Source organism: Lissotriton vulgaris, chromosome 12, assembly GCF_964263255.1.
Source record: "Lissotriton vulgaris chromosome 12, aLisVul1.2, whole genome shotgun sequence".
Lineage (NCBI taxonomy): Eukaryota > Metazoa > Chordata > Amphibia > Caudata > Salamandridae > Lissotriton > Lissotriton vulgaris.
The window spans coordinates 120,505,520-120,529,046 of record NC_141700.1 but is presented as its reverse complement, the minus strand read 5'-3'; the positions used below and the strand labels follow the sequence as shown (position 1 = coordinate 120,529,046).

Below are 23,527 nucleotides of genomic sequence, written 5' to 3'. Positions count from 1 at the left end.
TTCGCCCTCTTTCCCACCTCTGGACTTCCCTGACGCCACCCCTGCATTAATGAGGTCGAACACATCTACATATTCACCTCTGAGTATCTTTTCTTTTATATCTGCTGGAACGTGCCAGGTGATCCCCGTAGATGGCGATAGGGTCATTGAGGATGAACCAAACATTAACGGGCTGAATGCCAACATTGGGTGACCTGTCGGTTGTCCCCCGACCCCCCCTTGTATCTGGCTATTAGGAGACACAGACAAATCAACAGCGGTGTTAGCCATTGGGGTCTGTGGTGGACACCCCAAATTTGAGTAAGCATTCATCATCACGGGCCCCCCACTTGTCGGGTATGACATGGTGGGGATCATCTGGCTTATGGGGCCATTACCAATTGCTTGCCCATGAGAACCATATAATTGCATCCCTGGTAACTGTGCGACCCCTCCGGGTTGTACCCACACTTGCGACACTCCGCTACCTGGTTGCGCCACTACTGGCGGTAACGTACCCTGTGAACAGGGCACCCCCACATGAGTGACAGGGTTCCCTCCTATTAGTGTAGACTTAGCAGTAACATGCTGTCCCTCCACGCCGTCCTTGTCCTTATCTGCGACTGAATTCAAATCAATTGTCTCTAGCACCTCCTCCTCACCTGGTGATGCTGGTTGGGGCTCTGCCGCCCTGGGCCGCTTGCCTTTTGTCGCATCTTTAAACCTTTCTGGCGTACGCCTCGCTCTCTTGCCTCTCCCTCTTTCTTCCTGAGAGTTCGCGTCTGCTCTAGCCCCCTCACGCATGTTCTTTATCACCCAATCCACGCCTTTTTCTTTCGTGAACTCCAGCAACTCCGTAAAGGCGAGGTACTCGTCATTTTTGGCTGAGGGCTCTTTGCCCTTCCGTGCCCTTTTTGGCGGCATCCTGCACTTAAAGAAAACAATCGTTAAAATCTTTAACTGACATTACATGCATTTGGATAGACCGTGCTCTCCTTTGCCCAGACCCCATTCTCCCAGGCATAAGCCACCGTGGCTTGAGCTTGCTCCCAAATGAATCCGGTTGTGCCTCATGCGCATGCGCTTTCCCCCCTGGTATGATGACAAAAGGAAAGCTGACTGCTTGTTTACTGCCCTTCTCTCCATAGCCCCCATATGGTAAATGCAATCCTTCTTATAGAGTCCTTCACCCAGCTTTACAATAGATAAAATTGGGTTTGTGCCTGATATTTGATAACAGCCCTTGTATAAACGTAATGCCGTTATCCTCTACGTAAAGCCCCCATGTATTAATTAAATAATATTATTAAAGCATGACCTTCTCCTACAGGATGTCCCAAATACCTCATCAAGGAGCCTCAACCCTTAAGCCCATAAATATCTTGCTGGCCTCCTGCGATCGCCATCCCTGAACTTCTTTGAAGATGGAGGGGGGGGAATGCATCCCATCCACTTCGTGCAGAAAAACGCTTTACCCAGTGACTTCCGCTGTCCGCCTGATACTGATTACGAAAGAGGGTATTTGCGGAGTCCTCATTGTACTTTTTAAAATTACCGCGCTGGCCCCCAGATCACAGCGCTCAGTTATCGTTCACTCAATTTTAAAAATCACATAGTTCAGTAGGGAGCTAAGAGCGCTAAGGGATCCTAGTCACTCCGCGTCTGCCACACACCCGTTCCGCTGCCTTCCCGAGTGCGCGCGACTCGCGATGCTTGCAACCCTTTCCCTCTTCCAATTTCAACGCGCCCCCGGAGCGGTACGCTTCCCCGCCTCCGCTCGCTCTCTCAGCTCGAATTACACGCACGCTTCAAAGTATGCGTACATATACTTCGAACAACCACGCAACACACTGCACGGCCCGCTAACCTGGATCACGAGTCGGATTGACCCTCGCTGCTCACTTCACGCGACGGTCCCGCGATGCCTTCTTCACACGACGTCCGACTCCTGGGCGGTCAGCGAACAAAAGAGGGAGCCCCTAAGATGACCGCAGGCTTTTAAGCCTCGCGCCCTGTGACTACTTCCGGGGGAGTCAATAAGCCCTGATTCCATTGGTCCTCGCCTGACTTTCACTTCCGGGTCGGCTGACCCGGAAGTGAACCTCCGCTGGGTCGGCACTTTGGCTGCCACTAACGACGCCACTCCCCGAAGGGGGGTGGCGCCTTGCATTTTAAACCAACAAACTCTTTGGAGAACCAACATAATCTCGCCACCTGGCAAGGATGCTGGAATAACCCAAGAGGTTTATGGGTAATGAAGAAACTCGACTAAACTCCTTGATCAGCTTTCCTTCTGCCTAATATGACTGAAGAGGACATTTTAGAGAGTGGACATTCCAGCTTACAAAATGGTGGATGATAATTAGCAAGTGGAGCACACCATTTGAATTGTAACATGTGTCCTCCTTAAAGAAAACCACAAATAAGATGCCCAGCCCTGCCCAGGGCCGGCTCTAGGGCAGGGCTAGTGGTGCGGCCAAACGGGCGCTGACCTGGGAGGCGGCAGGTGTTTGACAATAACTTACGAATTAAAAACACCTTTGGTAGAGTTCCTTGTGCGTCGAGTAATGAGGCACCATTAAAAACGTCAGGATAACTCTTGTGATAATGTTCCTGCTGGAGAGAGAGAGATCAGAGTTTTGTCTAATTTTAACTCTTCATAAAGTAGTGCAGAGGGTTAATATACCTGCTGCAAGGAACGCGTACCGTGCAGATCATAGATCTGCATTTTATGTGGATTACTGCTTTTGTCGCAGAGATCCCTTTTTTAACCCCAGTTCATAAATTACAACCCTAATACAGAACAGTGACTGTTATGAACTGTCATCAAAGAGCTGTATGCAAGCTGCATAAAATAGGTTAGGACTTTCAGTTTTTCCCTCCAGGCTTTCATTATCTTGTCTCTCTTAATGTTGCTGAGAAGTGTTTGTGTGGGTAGATATACATTCTTATTGGTAAAGTCAGCCTTTACCAGCACTTTAAAACAAATGAAATGTATGTGAGAGAGGGGCTATGGAGAGATGAGGGGGACTTTTACCTGGTGGTCGTGAGGTAATCCGAGCAGGTGGTCATGGGGGGGGGGGGCAAAAATGGTTGTCGCACTGGGCACCAACGGCTCTAAAGCCGGCCCTGGCCCTGCCCAAACGGTTCATACTCCAAGTCAGGGAACTTGCTGACTTGTATTGAGACGCCTTTAGTTGATTTCGGACATTTCAGTTGCAAGGGATGAGTTGATGATTTCTCGAGCCAGTATGGTAGGAGGGTTTTCTTCATGAACCCTTTTGGAGATCCTGTTACATTTATAGCTTTGATTAGGAGATTGGTGCCTTTTATAATTAGAAGGTAAAAATGTGCACCAGGTGGCATGTACTGTGGAGGTGGAATGATATACTGAGGTTTACACTTGAGGGTTTTTACTACTTTTTAAAAGATTGTGAGAACCCCACATTTTGACCTTGCGCCATCATATATTGTCATTATTTAGTCTGTGGCTGAACCATGTAACACCCCACCATTCATGTTGACCAGAATGCCTTTCATTAAGTATCCTAACCAACTGCATGCCTCCAAAGCTGGGGCCTCATTTATGAGGCTGTGCGTCACTTTTACGCTGCCGGTGCTTCACTTTTTCTGACGCACCAGTGGCGTAAAAAATGCGCCTTGTTGCACCATATTTACAAAGTGACGCATCTAGGTAGATGCGTCACTTTGTAAACCCCTGCGCCACATTATACCTGCGCCAGGTATAATGTATGCAAGGGGGGCGTATTGACGCAAGGAAGGGCCACAGAAGTGACGCAGTGAAATCTATGAGATTTCACTGCATCACTTTTAGGACGCCGTTGCGTCAAAATCTTGCGCCTGCCTCACAGCAGGCGTAAGACTGACGCAGGCCCTTTCACATGGGGCTTGCCCCATGTGAAAGGACGCATTGCTGGAGCAGCGTCACTTTTGTGACACACTGCAGCAATGCGTCACTTTTGCGCTTACAGATACGTCAGAAATACTGACGTATCTGTAACTCCTTGCGACATAATGCGTCATACATTAAATATGACGCATCAGGAATGTCGCAAGGAGTGCGCACTGAGAAGTGACGCATCGCTGCTTTCACGCAGAGATGCGTCATTTCTCATAAATGAGACCCCTGGTGTCTCTGACTGCGCTCCTTAACTAGGAGCAGTTTACATACCTTTTCAATGTTAGTTATTCCATGGAGTATATACAACCTTATTCGGTCAGAATACGATGTTTGCAACATCGATCTGAACACATATATTATTAAAAAGGGGATGGGAGCACACTGCCTCACATCACAGCACAGTTCACCCCATGTGCTCCTGTGAGAGGTACTAACACCTGAGAGGACTGTGGCAGCATTCTCAGCAACCTCTGATGAAATTTGTTTCTGATCTCTACTGATGAAGGATAAAATCCAGAAACACGTGTCTAGAGATGAACAGCTCTACCTGCACCAACCTTGGTGAAATACTACTACTAATATTCAAGTAAGCACTGATTGTGGACTGCATTCACCAGAATGCACAGGGGCAAACTCTGCTGGAATGTGAGGCTGTGTCCTTCGCCTCCCTTCCAGACATATTATTGTGTTACTTTTCAGCCCCTCAGTAGGGAACCTGCGGTCTGTTATAAGGGTCATTCTACAGAGAAGTCTTTGCCTCGTTGTCACCAATACAGCATACTTTCAGCTAAATAGAAATGTATCTTTAGCTAAAGTAAAGCAAAAGCAGGTGATGAGTTATTTTTGCAATGTGGCAATTTGCGCACACAAACATTCCATTAACTTGCAGGAATAAAGCAAGACAACTCACAGTTACAGTGAATCATGATTTATTTATTTATTTATTTATTTATTAAAGTTTTGTATAGTGCTAGCTGGACCCGAGGGTATCAGAGCGCTTCACAGCATGTACAAAGGCGTTAGACAGACATTGCAGACAGAAAACAAGGCAAGAAGCATAAGAGTGAGTACAGTCTGTACAATATACACAAAATACATGATCTCATTACCGGTGCATCCAAGCTAAACAAAAAAACTCAATTCAACATTTGATGCATGGATACAGACCATGACCGCAAGAATTAAAGCCTGTAATCATCCTAACTTTGTCCAACAGATATTAAGGAGCGTTGCATGTGATAGAGTGAAAGGTGGCTTTAAGATCTGTGATCCAGGGCCAGTTGCCATGCATTATGGGCTTTGGAATTATTCGTTTTTTTAATAGCTCTCAGTAGGGCGGCTAGCCTCTGAATTTCTTGTCGTTTTGATCACTGATTTGTATATTCTGTACTGTCTTTTGAGCCATATTTTCTTATTCTGATTGTATGTTTTCTTCCATTGCCTTTTGAAACTTCATATCACTGTTGAATCATCTTGACTTTTGACAGTAAGATGTCCATGATTTGGTGGGTTCCACTGCATTGAACTGTTGTCAGGCGCTCGTAAAACCCCATTGCGTGGTTCAGAAGTTGAGTATCTGTAGGTTTTGCTTGGGTGCTTTGGTCAAGTTTCTGTAAGTGGGTGGTATGTGTTCATACATTACTGTAGGTATTGTCCTTGGGATGTTGAGGTGAAAGTTCATGATCTAGTGATTGCTGCTGGAAGGGACTGTTTCCTGTGACTGTGATTGGTCTTTTCGGTAAAAATATATCTTGAGTGTCTTGGTTCCTAAACTAGTTAATGGAAGTCTTGAGCATCAAGGTTAATAAGAAGGCATAAGGTTTGATGAAGTCAGGTTCCTCAATCGAAGTGGCTACATCTCTTGTGATTGACGACAGGAGTGATCTACTTTCTGGCACAAAATATAGTTTGCATTGAGAAGCCGATGCAAACTGGCTCTGCGACAAGGATTGCCAGGATCCTCCATTGCCTATGCCTAAGCAGGCATAACCAGGCAGAATCAGAGCAAACACACCCAGGTTTTCACACAAGTCATACCTACTAATAAGTGTGTCTTGGGTTTGTGAAATCCTAGTTCCAAATGAAAGCAGGCACAAAGGTCAAGTGAAATATTATGTAATTTTCCTATTTATAACATACTAGCAGCCCGAACCGACGTTGTCCGGGAGTAAAAGGCTGCTTCAGGGCCCCCGCCCGCCCCGCAGAAGAGTTGTCTGTGCAAGTCCTGGCCCTGTTCAACTGATTTGGCCCACTTGTGTTATTTTTTTAATTCGTATGTATTGTTTTTCGCGTTTTATGTTGTCCGCAAAATTTGAGGAAAGTGTCGTGTCACCTGTTTAATGTTTTTTTTTCTTTTGAAGGCTCTTTCCGTGTGTTCGTTTTTGTATCCCTTCAAATAAGTTTCCCTTTCGTTTTGTCAATTGTGTGGTGAAGTCCTAACAGTGCTCGAGTGATTATGGGCAGTTGTTTTATTTTCGTTATTCGTATGTCTTATTGTAAACGTTTTATCTTGTCCGCAAGATGGGAGGAAAGTCTTGTGAACGCGCAGTCCATTGCCTTTCTCCGTTAAGAAATGTCAGCTTTTTTTGTTCGTGTTTATCCCCCTGTGACGTCGTTGGTCAAAGGCTAAAGACTTTTTTTGGTAAGCCGAAGTCGTGTGTGTGTGTTTTCTTTAGTGCGTTGTGATTGGTGTAGTATGCGATTAATCCTGCCCCCTGTGTGGCGTCATTTGACACTCCTCGTCGATGGAAGGCCCGCCCGGTTTTTAATGCGAAGGCGTTAATGTTGTCTGGGTAACTGCAACAAATGCGTGTATATTTGTTATAGCGCGCACCTCTGCTGTTTTTGTTTATTGGTGTTACCGTGCTGTATGTGTGAATTTAAATTCATTGAAAGCGCATTTCCGCTGTATGTGTTGGGATTTGCAAATGTTTGTTAGAAATTCATTGAAAGCACATTTCCGCTCTATGTCTGCATTTTGTGCGTTCTGAATTCAGTGAAAGCGCATTTCCGCTCTATGTGTGCATATGTAAGTCTGTTGTGAAGTCGCTTGGCCTATGTTTTTCGCACTTGGCACGGCCCTGTAAACGCCCACATTTGTTGTTTGAGACGCCCACGGCCACGCCCCCAAGGGACTACTTTACCACTTTTGGCGTTTTTGCTTTTTTAATGTATATAGTGTACATATCTATAGCCTATGTCCTTCTGCCACATCTCCCCTTTCAAATGGTGTATTGGGTGCAGTGATTGGTGCATTACTTTTGTAGTTTACCTGGCTCAAAGGTTTGTGTTCTCTCTTTATAATAGTAGTATAGATGTAATTACTGCAAAATTACACATGTTCTGCTACTTACTGTTTGGCAGCACATAGAAATGTGTATTGCAGTGAGTCCATTAACTACAAATGTTGATGTAAACACTGCTTGCTCAACCATGTGCCATGGTGTAATGCCTAGTGTCACATTGAAAGACTTCAAGTCAAGTCAAAAATAGTTTATTCGGTCATTTTACAACCATTAGTGTACACAGAAAGTAAAATACATAAAAAGGTAAAACCATCATTTTCAATAGCATTAGATGCCAGTCTTAATCAACACCCCTAAACTTACAAATAAGCTTAATTAGAAATGACTCCCATAGCGCAAACCAGTGTCGTAAATATACTAAAAGAAACATACAAAGCAGCCAAATTTAGCACCGTTAACAACAATTAATAGCCCAGGTTGTTTCATTTATTGCACATACTAACATCTAAAAGTATTGTTCCTAAGTTTAAAAGCTCCAGCCCAAAAAACTGGCAACTTGAAAGACTTATTTTGCACGAGTGGCCCAATGAAATCATTTAGAGGGCGAGTCTTAGTCATTCCAGTGCTGCAGATTTTCTACTGCTTGCACAACGCAGAACATCATGATTCTCACACAGTGGCTCATTCCACAAATTTTGGAGAGCTGTTTTCTGACGGATTCAGTGCTAACAGGAGAGCCCAACCCTTCCTTCAATGGAACTATACTTCCTTTGGAAGTTTATGGCAGTTGATGATACATGCAGGACCACTGGAACATACCTGCACCAAAAATATTACAGTCCACAAATAGGAACCAGTAGCATTCAAAACCAGTAGCATTAAAGGTCTAGTGCCTATGTATGGGGTAGCAAACACAACAAGATGATGGAGAGAGTGCTGAAACCTTTCAACCGCTCACCCCCAGTCAAGAGAACTGGGTTTAATCCATTGTTCTTTTGCTCACTATGCCACCCCAGTTCGGACTCAGCCATATGCAAATCAGTCTCGACCCTGTTCTTCATGGGAACAGTCAAGTCTGAACTGCCAGGCCAGGTCCTCCCTGGGTCTGAAACAAGCATCCTGGGACCGGTTTCAGGGTTTCACCCTTCATCAGCCAGGCTAGTTTGAATCCGGTGGTACAGTGAGCAAGGGATCCACGTCTTGGCCCCTCAGGTGGGGTAGGCGAGGTGAATCACAACTCTCAGTCCCCGCCATCTTGCAGATGAGGGGACCCAACCAACCAGAGTGAAGATCATGCCACCCTCCCACTGGAGGGTGGCATAATAGGGATTGTACCCATCCCAAGTAAGGGACCCTTTGGCCCCGACCTGTACCTACCTGTAAACTTCCCTAAATTTAGTATTTAGGGGCTACCCTGAACAATGCCTCCTCAGACCAGAGCCGATCAGAAGAAGCAAGAAGAAGAAGGACTGAGCAGATGTGCAGAGAGAAGAAGAAGAGGACACCAACTGACTTCGCCCCAGCCCTACTGGCTTGTCCTGGCCCCGGACTCCTACAACAGAACTTTGGTGTGTCCTGCAGCCAGCAGTCCTCAAAAACCCAGAGACCCTGCTAGGCCTTTGTCTACTGTGAGCACCGGACGTCCTCAAAAGTAACCGAATCTGACTTCGCCCGACTCCGTGAGTCCCCCCTACTCCGCTCCCGGCGCCCGAGCCTGAGTGAATTAACACCCTAAGGAGGTCCACCCAGCGATCCTAGCCTGGATCCCAGTGACCCCTGAACCTCCACAAGCTCCCAAATCAAGCCTGCAGCCAACAACTAGAAGGTCCCCTCAATCGCGACTGAAGGCGACAACCGGATCGACTCCATGTCCGAAGTGGTCCAGAAAGAGCAACTGAGACCGTCTGACCGACTCCATCACTGTGCATTTGCCGTCACAGGACGATGACTCCCAAAGCCACATTTGCCTCAACAGCAGTTGACCAACTCCGAGTGAACCGCGACAGAATCTGCAGCATCAGCCAAGACCACATCCTACACCCGGCAGCCCATGTGCCTCTGGTGGTGTAGTTCTTGTGTTGGCCATTGGGTCCTACACTGCTGACCTCGACCCCAGGTGTTTTTTGTCCCCAATCTGATGGACTGCTTGCTGCAGTCCCCCTACCCACAACTGTGCTTAGCCTGTTGGTTAACGTTTGGTCCCGGCACTCTGCACCCAGCCGCCTCTGTGCCGCTGGCAGTGCCACTCTAGTGCCCATTTGACCAAATCCCACCCGTGGACCCGTAAACTCAGTTCTGCCTTTTCAGGACTAAATGTGGCTTGTGAGTAATACTGTAAACCTGTATTTCATTTGCAAAACACATTGACTCATTTTTCTCTCCCTCAGGAAATGCACCAGATTTGTATCTAGAGATATGTGGCTGTGTAAGAAAAGTAATAGCAAAATAACTATACTGTAACTAATTCACTGCACTCAAACTGTATTTAAACTGCTTATACTTGCAAAGTATTTCTATACTGACCTGTACCAGGCCTGGCTTGGTTCTAGAAAATAAAAAGACCTAAACAATATTCTTATACAAACCAATTGGCAGAGTTCAGCCCTTGAGTGTGTGAAATCATCTCTTGCCAGGATTGTACAATAAATGCTTAACACTACCCTCTGATAAGGCCTTACTTCTCGCCCACACTACCACAAAATAGAGAGTAAAGTACTGTTTACTTTAACTCCTGCCTACCTTTGGGGAAACACTAGACTCTGTGCACACTATACCTTACTTTGGTATAGTATATACAGAGCCAGCTTTCTACAGTTTAGGCAAAAGTATAGATCTTTACATATTGGAATGCCTTCCTTATCCGTATATGCAGTATCAAGACCAGTCCCATTGTGACTAGTAGAATTGTCACCTGCTGCCCCTTGGCTGAAAGCTGCAGCTATAAAACCAGGTGTGAGGCTGAAAGAAAACAGGTGATAGGGAATGTTGATAAGTTATCACAGGCATATGAAAGGCAGGAAAAAACTCAAAAGGGAAAGTGATTTTATAGAAACAAGCATAGGAAGCACAGAGATGCTAACCATGGAATAAATGTAGAGGGAAATGTAAAATATTCAAAACTAGTAATGAGAGGATAGGAATATATTTTAAAAAAGCGCAAAGCAGGTAAAAAAACACTTATCAGTTTTATTAACATGTAGTTTTGCTATTTGATGTAACAAGGATATAGCTTCTATAGGTAGGCGAGTTTGGTAAGAGAACCCTCATTTCAGTAGTGAAATCTCCAGTACGAGGTGCGGTATATAAGACAGTATAGCACATGTGGAGTTCAGATCATGTAATGGGGACATGTAATTGAAGAACAGGCTTAGAGTGAAGTGACTTAAATCACATAGTAGTTATTTGAGTGCCCAACCCATGGTTACAACTCAGGACCAAGAGGTTCAAGGAATCATTAGCTTGTTTGGTGCTTTCTTAAGTAGTGATAAAAGAGAAAGTCCTGATGACAAGTCAGGCAGAATTGCATTCATGGATGAAGTACTGCTCCACTGAAATTGTTTTTCTTGTATGCCAGGACACTGGACCTGATTTAATTGGCAGAAAAATCCAGCTGGTAAAATCATATACAGCTTTTCCTTCAACAGCAGCTAAGCTTTGTCCCAAGTATATCTTGTCCTTTTTTTCTGGCAAGATTCCCCACTGACATGACTCAATTTCCCTTTCACTCTCCTATCCTGAAGACCCCTTCCGATCATTGTTTGCTCATAGCAAGTGGTAACTGCATGCAGAATTGCATCCGGTAAAACCAAATGTTTAGGCTTGGCCCTCTCTGCAGGGTCACCCCCAAATATTTTGCCTTAACCGTTCCTATTTTTGCGGAATTGTTTTTTGTTGGCCTTAAGTACCATTGATAGACAGTTATAAAGTGCTTGTGCTCACTCCCTAAAACATGGTAACATTGGTTTACACCTGATTGGCATATTTAATTTACTTACAAGTCCCTAGTAAAGTAGCATACCAAATACCCAGGGCCTATAAGATAAATGTTACTGGTGGGCCTGCATCACCTATTGTGCCACCCACTTTAAGTAGCCCCTTGAAACATATCCCAGGACTGCCTTTGCAGCCTGAATTCAGTTTTAAACCGTTATTTCGACTTGGCAGAAGAAACCTCTTGCCAAGCCTTAAACCACCCCCCCTTTCATTAGATAGAAGTCACCCCTAAGGTAGGCCATAGGCAGCTCAATGGGCAAGGTGCTTTGTAACTAAAAGGTTGGACATATACTTTTAAGTCTTGCATGTCCAGGTAGTAAAGAACTCCAAAATTAGTTTTTACTACTGTAAGGCCAACCTCTCCCATAAGATGACATTGGGTTGCCTTATTATATTTATTATGTGCTAACTTGCAATTGGGAACAGGTAAAAATTTCATGTTTGATGTCTATGAAATTGTTATTTAAAATACCCGTAAACTGGTAAAGTCGGATTTAAATTTACACTTTTAAAAATTCCACTTTTAGAAAGTTGGCTTGTTCCTGCCTTAGCTATTTCGTGCCTGCTGTCTCATCCTGGGTCACATTACTGGGTGTAGTTGGCAGTTGAACTGGGTGCAGCCCTACTTGCAAATCAAAATGCTGTAAATAAAATCCTAGACTCAAGCATTTATTTTATGGAATGGGGCATTGAGTTTAAGAATTATACCCCTTCAAAATGTCCTTCTATTTTAGAGGCATTAGCCCCAAAATTGGAAAAAGAAAGAAATACAGTTGAAAGTAAAATGTCAATCCCATAACTCAGAAGTGCGACTGGCCCATTGAACAAATCACATTGTCATACAGGTCTTCTAATTACCAATACATTAAAAGGAGTGTGTACCTGTGACTTGTTACCCAAAAATAAAACGCCATTTGAGGATTGGACATGGCTTCCAGAAACCTTTGCAAATGTGCCTTTAGAAGATGAGAACTGAATCTTGCCTGCTGCAAGTGGTAAAGATACATAACTGATAATATGTTATTGGAATGTGCACGGGCTGGCCCATTTTCTGGCCGATCTAGATATTCGCTCATTTTTACATACCTTTGAAATTTAAATGTTCCAATAAACATGGAGAGAACAAGTAACTCCATTGCTTGGGTCCAAATGAATTTAATCTTCCTGCTATACGTATTAATAAATTAGGCCATGCAAAGGGCGGACTCTCATGTTATATTACCACTGAATTAAAACCTAACAGTAGAAGTAGTTGATTTGCAGTTGGAATGGTTACAATGTGTTCTATTACAGTAAAACTGCTTTAGGATAATATTTAATGTTTATTTAAGTGCGAGGAAAAATAAGGTGACCCAGCTGAATAATCTTACGGTATATCATAAGTATCACAAATGTGTGCTGTGACAATCTGCACCAGCTTGGCTTACTCTTGTTAAAGGAAAAATCTGTGTGCAAATCAAGGCCAGTTCCATCGTTTAAACAGTCCAAGCATGGCTCAATAATCGATTTCACCTTCATCTCAGATAAACTGGGCTAAAAAAATGTTGAATATAAGGTGACTCTTCGACTAGAAAGTGACCATAATCCTCAGATATTAATGCTACAACTGCCAATAAGCTGTAACCCCAAATCTAATGAGCTTCTCAATATGGTTCTTTCTTCATGCGCCTTGATCCCTTCGGGTTAAGTTGCGCTCATACAAATCCCTTTTCATTCATTCATTCATTCATTCATTCATATAACTTGAAAAGACTGATATGGCATTCGGATAAACAAGTAGAAATAATGAAGTTTGATGAAGCCATAATAAAGGATGGTGACCAGTGCCAGGTAGGTTCAGTGCTAGATAAATGGAATTATATTACCTCATCCTTGGTGGGAAAATTTCGAGCGCTAACTGTCAGAAAAGCAAATCCATCATTAACCTCCACTAATAAATGGTATTCCTTTCCATTACTTAAATTAAAACGATCCCTCAATACAGCAGTACGGGAAGTTTTTTCCCATAGATACCGGTAATCTCATTATGCACTTAAGGATAAAATGACGGTCCTAAGAAGATTATATAGACGAGAAGTTTGGTTGGCTTTATCCCTTTTTAAAACAGGGCAGTGGCATAGATTATTACATGTCTCTAAACTAAATAATGTAAAAACGTTTTGGATATTATTAATGACCTTGAAAGGCTAGGCAATAGGGCTTACAGTATTAATATAATGGAGGATGAATGGGTAAGATTTATTACAAACTTGTATGGTGTGTGTGATTTAGATGTGAATAGGTATGACTTGTGCTAGAATTGTGATAAAATCAGCAAGCGAAATATGGAGAAAGTGAGCAGCTCCAACCTGGCGAATGACCTGGATTGTATAAACAGCACTTTGAAGTCTAGTGAGTTCTACATAGAGCAAATGAGCAGCCCCAATTCAGAGAATGACTTGGATTTTATAAGTACTATTGAAATAGCCATTCTCCTATGCCGCCTTCAATGAAATGGGGCTCTTGGCCCAAACGGGCTCCCCAATGCCATCTTCCGTACCAATATTGACGTGGGCCGAAGTGTTGACTTCAGTGTTCAAAGAGTTATTGGCATTGAACATTGGCCCTGTATCCTGTCAAGGAAGCATAGTGCAGCCCATTTTCAAAAGCAGCCCAGTCAACAACCCTGCAGATTACTGGCTACTTGCCCTAACTGATGAAGGCACTAAGGTCTTTGCCTCCCATCTATTGATCAATTTGGAAAACTGGGCAGCACAGCAAGGTATAATTTTGTCAACCCCACTACTGCACTTTGAGCGTGTTAATGCCAATCCTCCAAAAATTGCTGAGGTGCATCTTAGTTATTTACAATAATCAGACATGGCCATTTTGCTGAGCTGAACCCCGATAGACCTACGAAGATTAATTAATGCATTCGATGATTATATCCTAATGAATGGTCTGCAACTGAATGTTAAAAAAATTAAATTATGAAAATCAGCCCTGCAAAATGTAAGACTTATTCATGGAGGCCTGGAGGTGGGCCAATTGAAGTGGTAAAGACATATCAATATATGAGTATTTTATTTGACTGTAGAGTCTCGTTCAAAAGTCATTTTAAAGACTTAAGGGCAAAAACTGCAACCCTAATTCACACATTTAAATGCCTAGTTAAACCATTGATATGCCAATGATATGAACATCTCCTCAAAGTTATGAAAGCAAAGTTACAGCCAACTATTAGATATGGTTCACCTATTACCGGGGGAAAGATGCAAAATTATTAGACCTGTTAGTATTTAAGGCCTATAAATCAATCTTTGGGATCCATAGGTCACTTGGCCAAGCAGAAATTAGATTGGAGTTTGGCCTCCAAAGACAGTCCATGGTTGTTGCAAGGGTCATTTTCGAAATGTATGTACTCTTTGTTTTCATCTGACCCCGATTCTTTAGCTAACACCTGTTGGCATGAAATACTTAATTCTGTCTATACAGATACCTGGTGAGCCTGCATTTCAACATGCCTCTGGAGTTTTGATTTGTAGCTAGGTCTCTCAGGATTGATAATGTTCAGTCTTAAACAAATCCTAAATCAAATAATTAAAACCAACTAACTTAATGCAGATAAGACATCTTTAGTGGCAAAAAGACATGCATGGTTAGTGATTAAGTCACACCAGACTCTGCGAATCAGCCTTATCTGAATGCTCATTTCTCAGTTCAAAGGAAAGAAATATTCTTAAAAATAAGATTGGGCATAAATTCAACCAAGGAGGGTACACTGACTTGGATCCAACAATGGCCAAGTACTAAATGTAGACTGTGTGGCTGGCCACGTGAAACCTTACTGCACATAGTATGTGCCTGTCCTAAACTGCTTAAAATACGCTGCACACTTTTAAAACCTCTATTCCTCAAGGCTTGGGTAAGATCAGCCCGCCAGGCCCCTATTTTATGTCTATCGGGCAAGTCGATTCCATTATCATGTCAAATTATAACCCTTTAGCTAATGCTGAAAAATTGCCGGTGTCTGTAACCAAAGGATTGTTTTAATGAATTGGAAATTATAGTGGTTGTTTTTAGGCTGCTGACACCTTAAATGATCTTGTGTCTAAGATACTATGGTAATCAGGGTCTAAAAGATATATGAAGACACTGAAGCACCTTCATTGCTCGTTTGCACAATAGCATACATTGTGCAAAGTTCTGGCCCTCAGAAACTGGGAATTGTGTTTTTATATTCAAGATTTTAATGTTTGAATTGCAATAATTATTTTTAATCAAGCAATAAATAAATAATTACTACAATAGGCTGTGCTCTGCTTCCACACAAAGGACTTCACGCTACCTAATTGTTTATGCAGCCAGGCCGTAGCCTGGGAGCGGGACGCAGTAAACTCAAAGCACTTCCAAGGAAATTCTCCAGAAACTTTTCCTACTTCAAAGAAGACACCAGGTATAAAAATAGAAACCTCAGATTAACTCTTCAGTTCACTTTCGGGACCTGTAGAAGAAATCTCAGAGGACTGCCTGCTGCTGAGGCCTGCTGTGTACTTCAGAGGAATGCTTTGCTACCTGGAGACTGCCTTGAACCCATAGAGGCATGCCCTGCTGCTTGAACCCTGTTCCCTTCTTGAACACAGGACTAGCAGAGGGTCTCCACGGGCTAGTTGGCTGGCCTCCTGGTCAGACCCTCAGGGACACAAAAGGCTCCAGCATCCTTGACCCTGCACCTGGACATAGCATAAGTGAGTCCTAACCCCCATGTGGTGCCCTCCAGGCCAGGATCCTTGGTGCTGGTGTTAAAGGTGCCCAGGTAGCCAAAATTCAAAACTTGGGACATAGAAAATTGTTCACTAAAAACTGCTCTGAGAACCGAGAGGAGTCCGGGACCAACCTGCTCATGTATCAGCCTAAGGTGCTCCACTTTGTTCTTCTCAGTAGCAGCAAATCCTGGTCAGTGGTCCTTCGCAGAAAGGGTATCTGACCTCATAGAGCCCTCGTAGGTTGCAGTCTCCAGCAGGAGATTTCAACTTTCAAAAAAGCGATTGAATCCAAATGTGAAAATCTTCACCGCAACTTTGTCCAGCAGCTGCCTGATGCCACTTCCTTCTCCTTGGACACTGCCTGCAGCCTTACCCTGCAGAACCTCTACCTCTCAGAACATTTTTACTGGAATTTCCTATAAGTCCAAGGGTAAGCCCTGACTGGGCCCAACCAACTTATTGTATTTGACTCGTGATCAATCGCAATAGGTCATATTCTTTTATTTTGACCCGACCTTTGCACAACTAGATGTCCACGGTTGGTTCTTTGATCTCTTAGGTGCTAGATTTTACCTTCAACTTTAAAACTTTCATAACTCCCATTGTACTGATTAGATTTTAGTCATGTTGTCATTTTGTCATTTTGGTGTCAAATAATGTATTTAAGATGTCATCTATTCTTCTAAATTGGTGTGAAACTTTTCTTATGTTGTGTTTTCACTTTATTACTGTTTGTGTGCTGTATGAATACTTTACACATTGCCTCTAAGTTAAGCCTGACTGCTTTTGTGCCAAGCTACCCGAGAGCTACCCTAGATTTAAGCACAGGTTCGTTTGGTGACTTTTACGGTTCACCCTGACAGGGATTGTGGCTGTTACTTGACCAGGATTAACATCCCACTCAAGCAATACCTGAATTTCTCACACCATTCTACAGAGCAATTTCCTATTCTGCGAATATTAAAGTACTAGTAGGAACTGCATGAGAAAATTCGGGCCAGTAACTAGGATTCCATCTGCCCGGAGTTTGCCCGCCGAATTCCTCTATTCTCGTAGTTGTAGCCAAAAACGTGTACAAGGGTAGATGTTAGAATTGAGTTTACAAGTAATCTGCTCTGTACACCTACTACAGCAACCGACCTGTATACCTCAAAAATTGATACACACTACACAGCCACAGGATTCAAAGTGATTGACAACCCTTTTCATCATACAGTGAGATTTCAGTCATTTAAAACATAACACTGTGGGCAGAATTTTCTTGAGGAAAACACCACCCACAATGGGAACAGGAAAAACAAGGACAATCTAACATTACCTTTCCTTTGTTATCCGGGGGTGTTGTGTGCTCCAATGACCGAGAATGCTAGATTCCTGCCTTAGAAATCAATAGGTTTTATTGTAGGGTTCTGGCAATCAGTTATATGCTGCAAAAATCTGTCTCAAAGGAGCTAAACCCTTACTAGTGGCTTTGTTAGGCAAATAGGGTGGTTCCATTCTTTCTGATGGTGAGGTGTATCCAGTTTATGTGAATTTGTACATTGAATGAACCGCTCTCCTAGACATTGCTGGTTGTCTTTTTAAGATTATCTAAAAAGCCTATGACATATTAAACTTTGACAATTATTTATTGAGATAGTTTACCAGCCTCGTTTAACTTTATTTTTAACTTTAATGTTTGAATTCACTTTCGCCATTTTAAGCTAACAACCATCAATGTTAAAGCCAAGGAGTTAATTTCAACATAATATAACTGTCCTAAACGTTACCTCCACATTAAAGTTGTAAGACAAATCTTCTGTGTCAACAGTCAACTCATGGGCTTATCAGGAAGGTCACCCAAAGCCATGTCACAGAAACCTTGTACTGATGAAAAAAGTGCAAATCAATTTGCACCATTTTTATTTTTTGTGTGGGCTGAAATGGAACAAACACGTGTTCATATCACTGGATAACAATTAAGGAAAATGATTGTGATGAAACTGCATACAACACATAATTTATTTAAAAATCCGAATCTATCAGTAGCACTTTTATTAAGCAAAATAAAGCAAATTGGATTTTTTACTAGATAATGCTACTTATGTATCAAAATAAAATAAAATAATTTTGACACAATTGTAGCATTGTCTGAAACCAGTCTACTCCATTTTTTGGAGTGGCATTAATACTTTTTGTTCCATTCATATTAAAAATCATTAAAATGGAGGAAATCAATCTTCTTTTTTGCCCAGTTGTAAGCTGTCCATACAAACGCTCAAAGATTAGGTCTTCATGCACAAGGCTAGGAAATCAGTGATACTTGTTACATCTTTCTCCGTCCCTGGTTCACTCAGTTTGCGACCCATGCACACGCGTGAGTCAGTTGCAAATGTGTTGCTGCACCTTAAATAAGCTATTTACATAATTTCTTTTGACTTTTCGAATAGATGGTCCCTTTCGTTTTTTTTCGGTGGTTGGACTCAGTTCCTGTGTTTTTGTCTTGCTCTCTATCACTGTGGGAATCCTTTCAAACTGTTGTACCATTTCGAACAGAGATAGTGTCCCACGTCTGCCATCTCTGTGTTGGCAATGATTAGCTGGTACAGGGTGCCGGCACTGTTTATGGTGGCGGTGAAGTGGGAAGAAGACATTCCGGGTCCATATGTAGGGTTGGCCAGTGAGTGATGGTTACACAGGATGAGCTTCGGGGCTTCTCCTGGGATCTGTCTGTAGAAATCTACATAATGTTCCTCTTTCACTCTGACGTCACAGGTCAAAGTGGCACTTTGGCCAAGGCTGACCTGCGGAGTGGGAGGCATCTCTGGTGGCTGAGCCTGTGCCCCTGAGGTTTGGTCAAAAAGAAGAAATAGTAAAAATGCAGTATTTATTCACATCACAACTTTACTACCTTTCTACCTTGTTAAGGAGCATCCCTACCTGAAATACAGAGCAGGACACATGAGAACAAAGTCTGTGGCAGCCTCATGGTTCGCCTCTTTCCAGTGTGATCCTTGCTTTGTAGAATGATGGCAGAGCCGGGCAGGGTGTATTATATGCCAGCAGTGCCTGAGCACACAGGCTCCACATGCAAATAAGGAACAGATTGTAAGAAAGAACAGGCACTTATCATCTTTGCATGTGTGTGATCCCCAGTGGCGCTAAATGTCTTCTCGCGCCACTTGCTTCCTATGTTCAGGCAAAGATAAGCAGCAGGTCTAGGTGCAGAAAAGAAACAATTCTGCTCATGTCCTGGCCCACACTGCGAATCTGGGCATCTTTGGTCCAGAGTCAGAGACTATGAAATAGTCATTTTATTAATGGCTTTGGCTTTTACGTTCTATTTTATAAATGACATTATTCAGCGGGAAGATAGGACCACGGGTAATCAGAGGGTGATGACGTTCAGGTATAGGTGGGGCGACACTCAAGGGCAGCAGTGTGTAATAGCAGAAATGACCAAAGCTTCACTTTATTAAGTAAAATAAAATCTTTAGATAAAATATTTTGTTTTTTTTAATTTTAAACAATTTTATAAGCTTCGTCCTTGTCTGTCACAGCTCTGTAAGTGTCGATTGAAAAGTACCTGGGCAGAGTAGCTTTCTGAGCAGTGCCTGAGGTGCAAGTAAATTTGGGCACCAAAAGGCCACGGCGGCCAGAGCTGCTGACTTTGGAACTGGGGAGCCAGGTTAAAATCCCGGCCAGGGATTAACATTCTGTGATTCTGGGAAAATCAATTCGCAGCATCCTTCTGGGATTAAAAGCAGAACGTTTTTTTCGTATCTTCATATCTTAAATTAAGTCAAGAGGCTTAAGCATTTTGTATTTACCAATGAAAGATGGCTGTAGTTTAAGAACAGTTTTTGACCTGGTTTAAGACATTCTCCCCGGAGTAGTACTGGTCCACAATCTCTCGCTCTGGAATCAGCCACTCTCCAATCACTCAAGTTAGGATCAATGTCTTTGACCATGTGCAGAGCCCGCTGCTTTCAGCTAGATTCAAGAGAAGAAATAGCACAGACATGAATACATCTTTTTTTTATAGTTTGTGATAGTTCTAATTTATTTTATTTATTTTTGTCATTTGTAGAGCGCATGAATCACCCCACATGGGGTATCTCCGCGCTATAGATGCAGCAGGAGTGGTAACTGGGGATTTTAACAGAAGAGTGAGGTCTTCAATTTTTTTCGGAAGCTAAAATAGTTGGTACAGAGGCGAATGTCCAATGGGAGCTGATTCCAGTATTGGGGCGCTAGATGGGAGAATGATTTGCCTAATAATCTAGTTTGTTTGATTCGCGGGATAGTAAGAAGACCTTTCTCCTTTGAGCGGAGGGTCCGCGTCGGTGAATGTCTAATCAGTTTGTTGGACAGGTACGCGGGGCCTAGTTGGTTAAGGCTCTTAAACACAAGGCAGCAGATTTTGAATTTAATTCTCATGCGGATAGGTAACCAATGAAGTTTACGCAATAGAGGCAATGAAGGAGTACGGTAGGGTGAGCTGGTTACCAGGCGGGCTGCTGTGTTCTGTACCACCTGAAGGCCGTCCAGGGCAGATTCCTTGGCAGCGATCAGCAGGGCATTACTGAAGTCCAGGGGGCTGAGGACCAGGGCATGAACCAGAGTTTTTCGAGTGGACGAGGGAAGAAAGTGGAAAACTCTACGGAGAAGACGAAGGGCCAGATGTAGGAGCCCTAATACCGGTCGGTAACGGCCGAATTCGGCCGTTACTGACCGGTATTAGGGTTTCCAGATGTAGGGGGCCTATATTTTACCGATTCTGTAAAGTTACCGAATCAGTAAATTTACAGAATCGGTAAAATACCGAATCGGTATATTTACCGAATCGGAAAAACCACATGTAGGTGGCACTCCTAAGAGTGCCACAGGCCCTTAAAAATCGGTATTTTACCACCCAATCCTATTGGGTGGTAAAATACCGAATTCAGGTGTGCATGCACACCTGTGCAATGTGACACACAGACATGCCCTTAGGGCATGTCTGTGTGCCACATTGCACACAAGTCCAGAATTGGGGTGCTAGAGGGTGTCAAAGTGACACCCCCTGCACCCTTGCAGGATTCGGTATTTACCGATTCTGTAAATACCGAATCTGTATTTCACATTGATTCCTATGGGCTTCAAGGCCCATAGGAATCAATGGGAAATACAGATTCGGTATTTACAGAATCGGTAAATACCGAATCTTACAGATTCGGTAATTTTTTACCTACATCTGCCTCCTTCCAATTTACCGACTTTTAAATACCGATTCGGTATGACTCGGTATTTAAAAGTCGGTAAATCGGATTTACCTACATCTGGCCCGTAGTGCGTGAAAGCAGGCTCATTTTGTGGTGGCTATACGTTCGTCGAGGCTGAGTTTGCTATCGATTAGAACTCCAAGGTTTTTAATTATTGGTTTGGGGGAAGGTGCCTGGCCCATTTCCTCCGGCCACCAACTGGGGGACCAGGTGGATACTGCTTCTCTAAAGAGCATTATCTCAGTTTTACCAGTGTTTAACTGTAGAAAATGTCTACTCATCCATGTTGTTATTGTCCTCATACCTTCCAAGAAGATGTTTTTAATGTTCGGGGTGTCTTTATCAAAGGTGAGGAGAAGCTGTGTGTCATCAGCGTAGGTGAGAGGGGTGAATGCGCTATCCCTAAGGAGGGCGGCGAGGGGGGCAACATAAATGTTAAACAGCTAAGGGCTGAGACAGGAGCCCTGCGGTACTCCTTTGGTCACAGGGGTGGTTACTGAGCTAAAGGGACCAAGTTCTACTGTTGTTCTTCCATGGAGGAAGTCCCTTATCCAGTCTAGTGCAGTGTCCTGGATCCAAGCTGCTTCCAATCTTTCTAGCAGGATTTGATGTGAAATGGTGTTGAATGCGGCGGAGAGGTCGAGCAGTACGAGAATGACTGCCCGACCAGCATCCGCCTGCATACGGATGTCATCGATCACCTTGACCAGGGCGGTTTCGGTGCTGTATTTGGGACGGAATCCCGATTGCGTGGGGTCGAGACAGTTGGAGGATTCGAGAAAGTTGGAAAGGTGTGTATTGGTGTGTTTTTCTGATAGTTTGCTGTAGAGAGGGAGCAGCAAAATTGGCCGATAGTTGGTGATAATATCAGGAGACAGTTTGTTGTTTTTTCTGATGGGCATTATCTGGGCCGCTTTCCATTCATCTGGCAGTTTGTCTTCACTGATAGAATTATTCAAAACCACACATAGAGGCGCAGCCAGTTCGGCTGCAAGTTTTTTGGCCATTTTGACTGGGAGAAGATCTTTGGGGGACCCTGATTTAGCTGAAGTAAGAAGGGATTCGGTTTCAGGAATGGTCAGTAAGGGGAATTTATCCAGATTGTTGAGACTTAGTGGTCTATGGGCAGGATCAATTAACATGCTGTGACTGAGATTAGCATGTGATACAGATATTTTCTTGTAAATGTCATCGATTTTTTGGGAAAAGTGATTGGAAATTTCATCACTTAGAGATTGGGTGGGTTCTTCAGCAGGGCTGCAGGCAGTGGGATTGATGAGGCTGTTAAGGACCTGGAAGAGGGTTTTAGGACCATTGTCGGCTTGCTCCAGTAGGGTAGCTATGTACTTTTTCGGGGCTGCTTTTAGGTTCTTGTGATAGGTATCAAGGGCAGCCTTGTATTTCCCTTTATCAGAGACGTCCTTAGTGCGGCGCCAGCGGCGCTCAAGCTTTTTGCATATGCTTTTCCCTTCTCTGAGCATGGATGAGTACCAGGGGGCCTGAATGAGCTTGGGTTCGTGAAAGGAATGTTTAAGGGGAATAATAGAGTCAATAGCGGATTTTACTGCGTCCTGTAGGGCCACAAGACGTTTGTCTACTGTGTCTGCGGGCGACTCATCAGGGGGAGAAAATTGTTCGTGGAAGAGGGTAGGAGAAAGTTTATGCCATTGTCGGTGGGCCTGTCTGGCGGGATTTTTCTTGACTGCACGTTCATAGGGGCCTTAAAGATTAAAGTTAATTATTGAGTGGTCTGACCATACAAGAGGTCTGGTGGTATTGTAAGTAGTCTCTGGGGAGTTAGAGAAGATCAGGTCTAGTGTATGGCCTGCGCTGTGTGTAGGCGCTTCGTCAATTTTGTTCAAACCTAGAGCAGTCATTTCTGACATGAGGGTAGCTGCGTCTGGGTCTTCGACAATCTCACTGTGGACATTGAAGCCCCCTAGCAGGAGGAATTTGTTTGAGGATATAGCGTGGGGGGCTATTATGTTTATAAGATGGGATAAGGAGGGGAGGAGTGGTCCCGGCGGGCGGTAAACCAAGGCTCCTTTCCAACTTAGCTGAGAGTGGATGTCTATTCTGAATATAAGGATTTCTATGGCGTCATTGCAGAATTGGTCTAGCATGATGGCCTTTATAGGGTCCTTATATATGATGGCAATGCCACCGCCTTTTTTACGTGGTCTATCTGCCTTTAAAATGCGGTAGCCATCTGGGAGTGTAATGGCGAAGGCTGGAATGGAGGCCTGTTTAAGCCATGTTTCAGTAAGAAAGCCGATGTCCCCCACACGACTGAGGTAAATGAAATTTTATTTGACCTATTGTGTCCCCTACGTCTACCCCCACGTTTAGTGTATGTGCATGGCATCCATGCATTTTCCCTCTATGGCCGAAATGATGACG

At 43.5% G+C, this 23,527-nt stretch overlaps 1 protein-coding gene and 2 long non-coding RNA genes across 4 annotated transcripts in view; 1 reads left to right on the top strand and 2 right to left on the bottom strand.

The window, feature by feature from the left end:
• The window catches only part of SIRPB2 (signal regulatory protein beta 2), a 620,501-nt gene that overhangs the window by 556,882 nt on the left and 40,092 nt on the right, over positions 1-23,527 (bottom strand). The window lies entirely within an intron of this gene.
• LOC147673592 (uncharacterized) overlaps positions 1-23,527 on the top strand; it is an 80,578-nt gene that overhangs the window by 21,554 nt on the left and 35,497 nt on the right. The window lies entirely within an intron of this gene.
• LOC147673593 (uncharacterized) lies at positions 17,752-18,891 on the bottom strand. Its single transcript, XR_015302627.1, has 2 exons — positions 18,804-18,891; positions 17,752-18,708 (listed from the first exon to the last, which is right to left on the bottom strand). It is a non-coding gene; the product is annotated as an uncharacterized LOC147673593 (long non-coding RNA).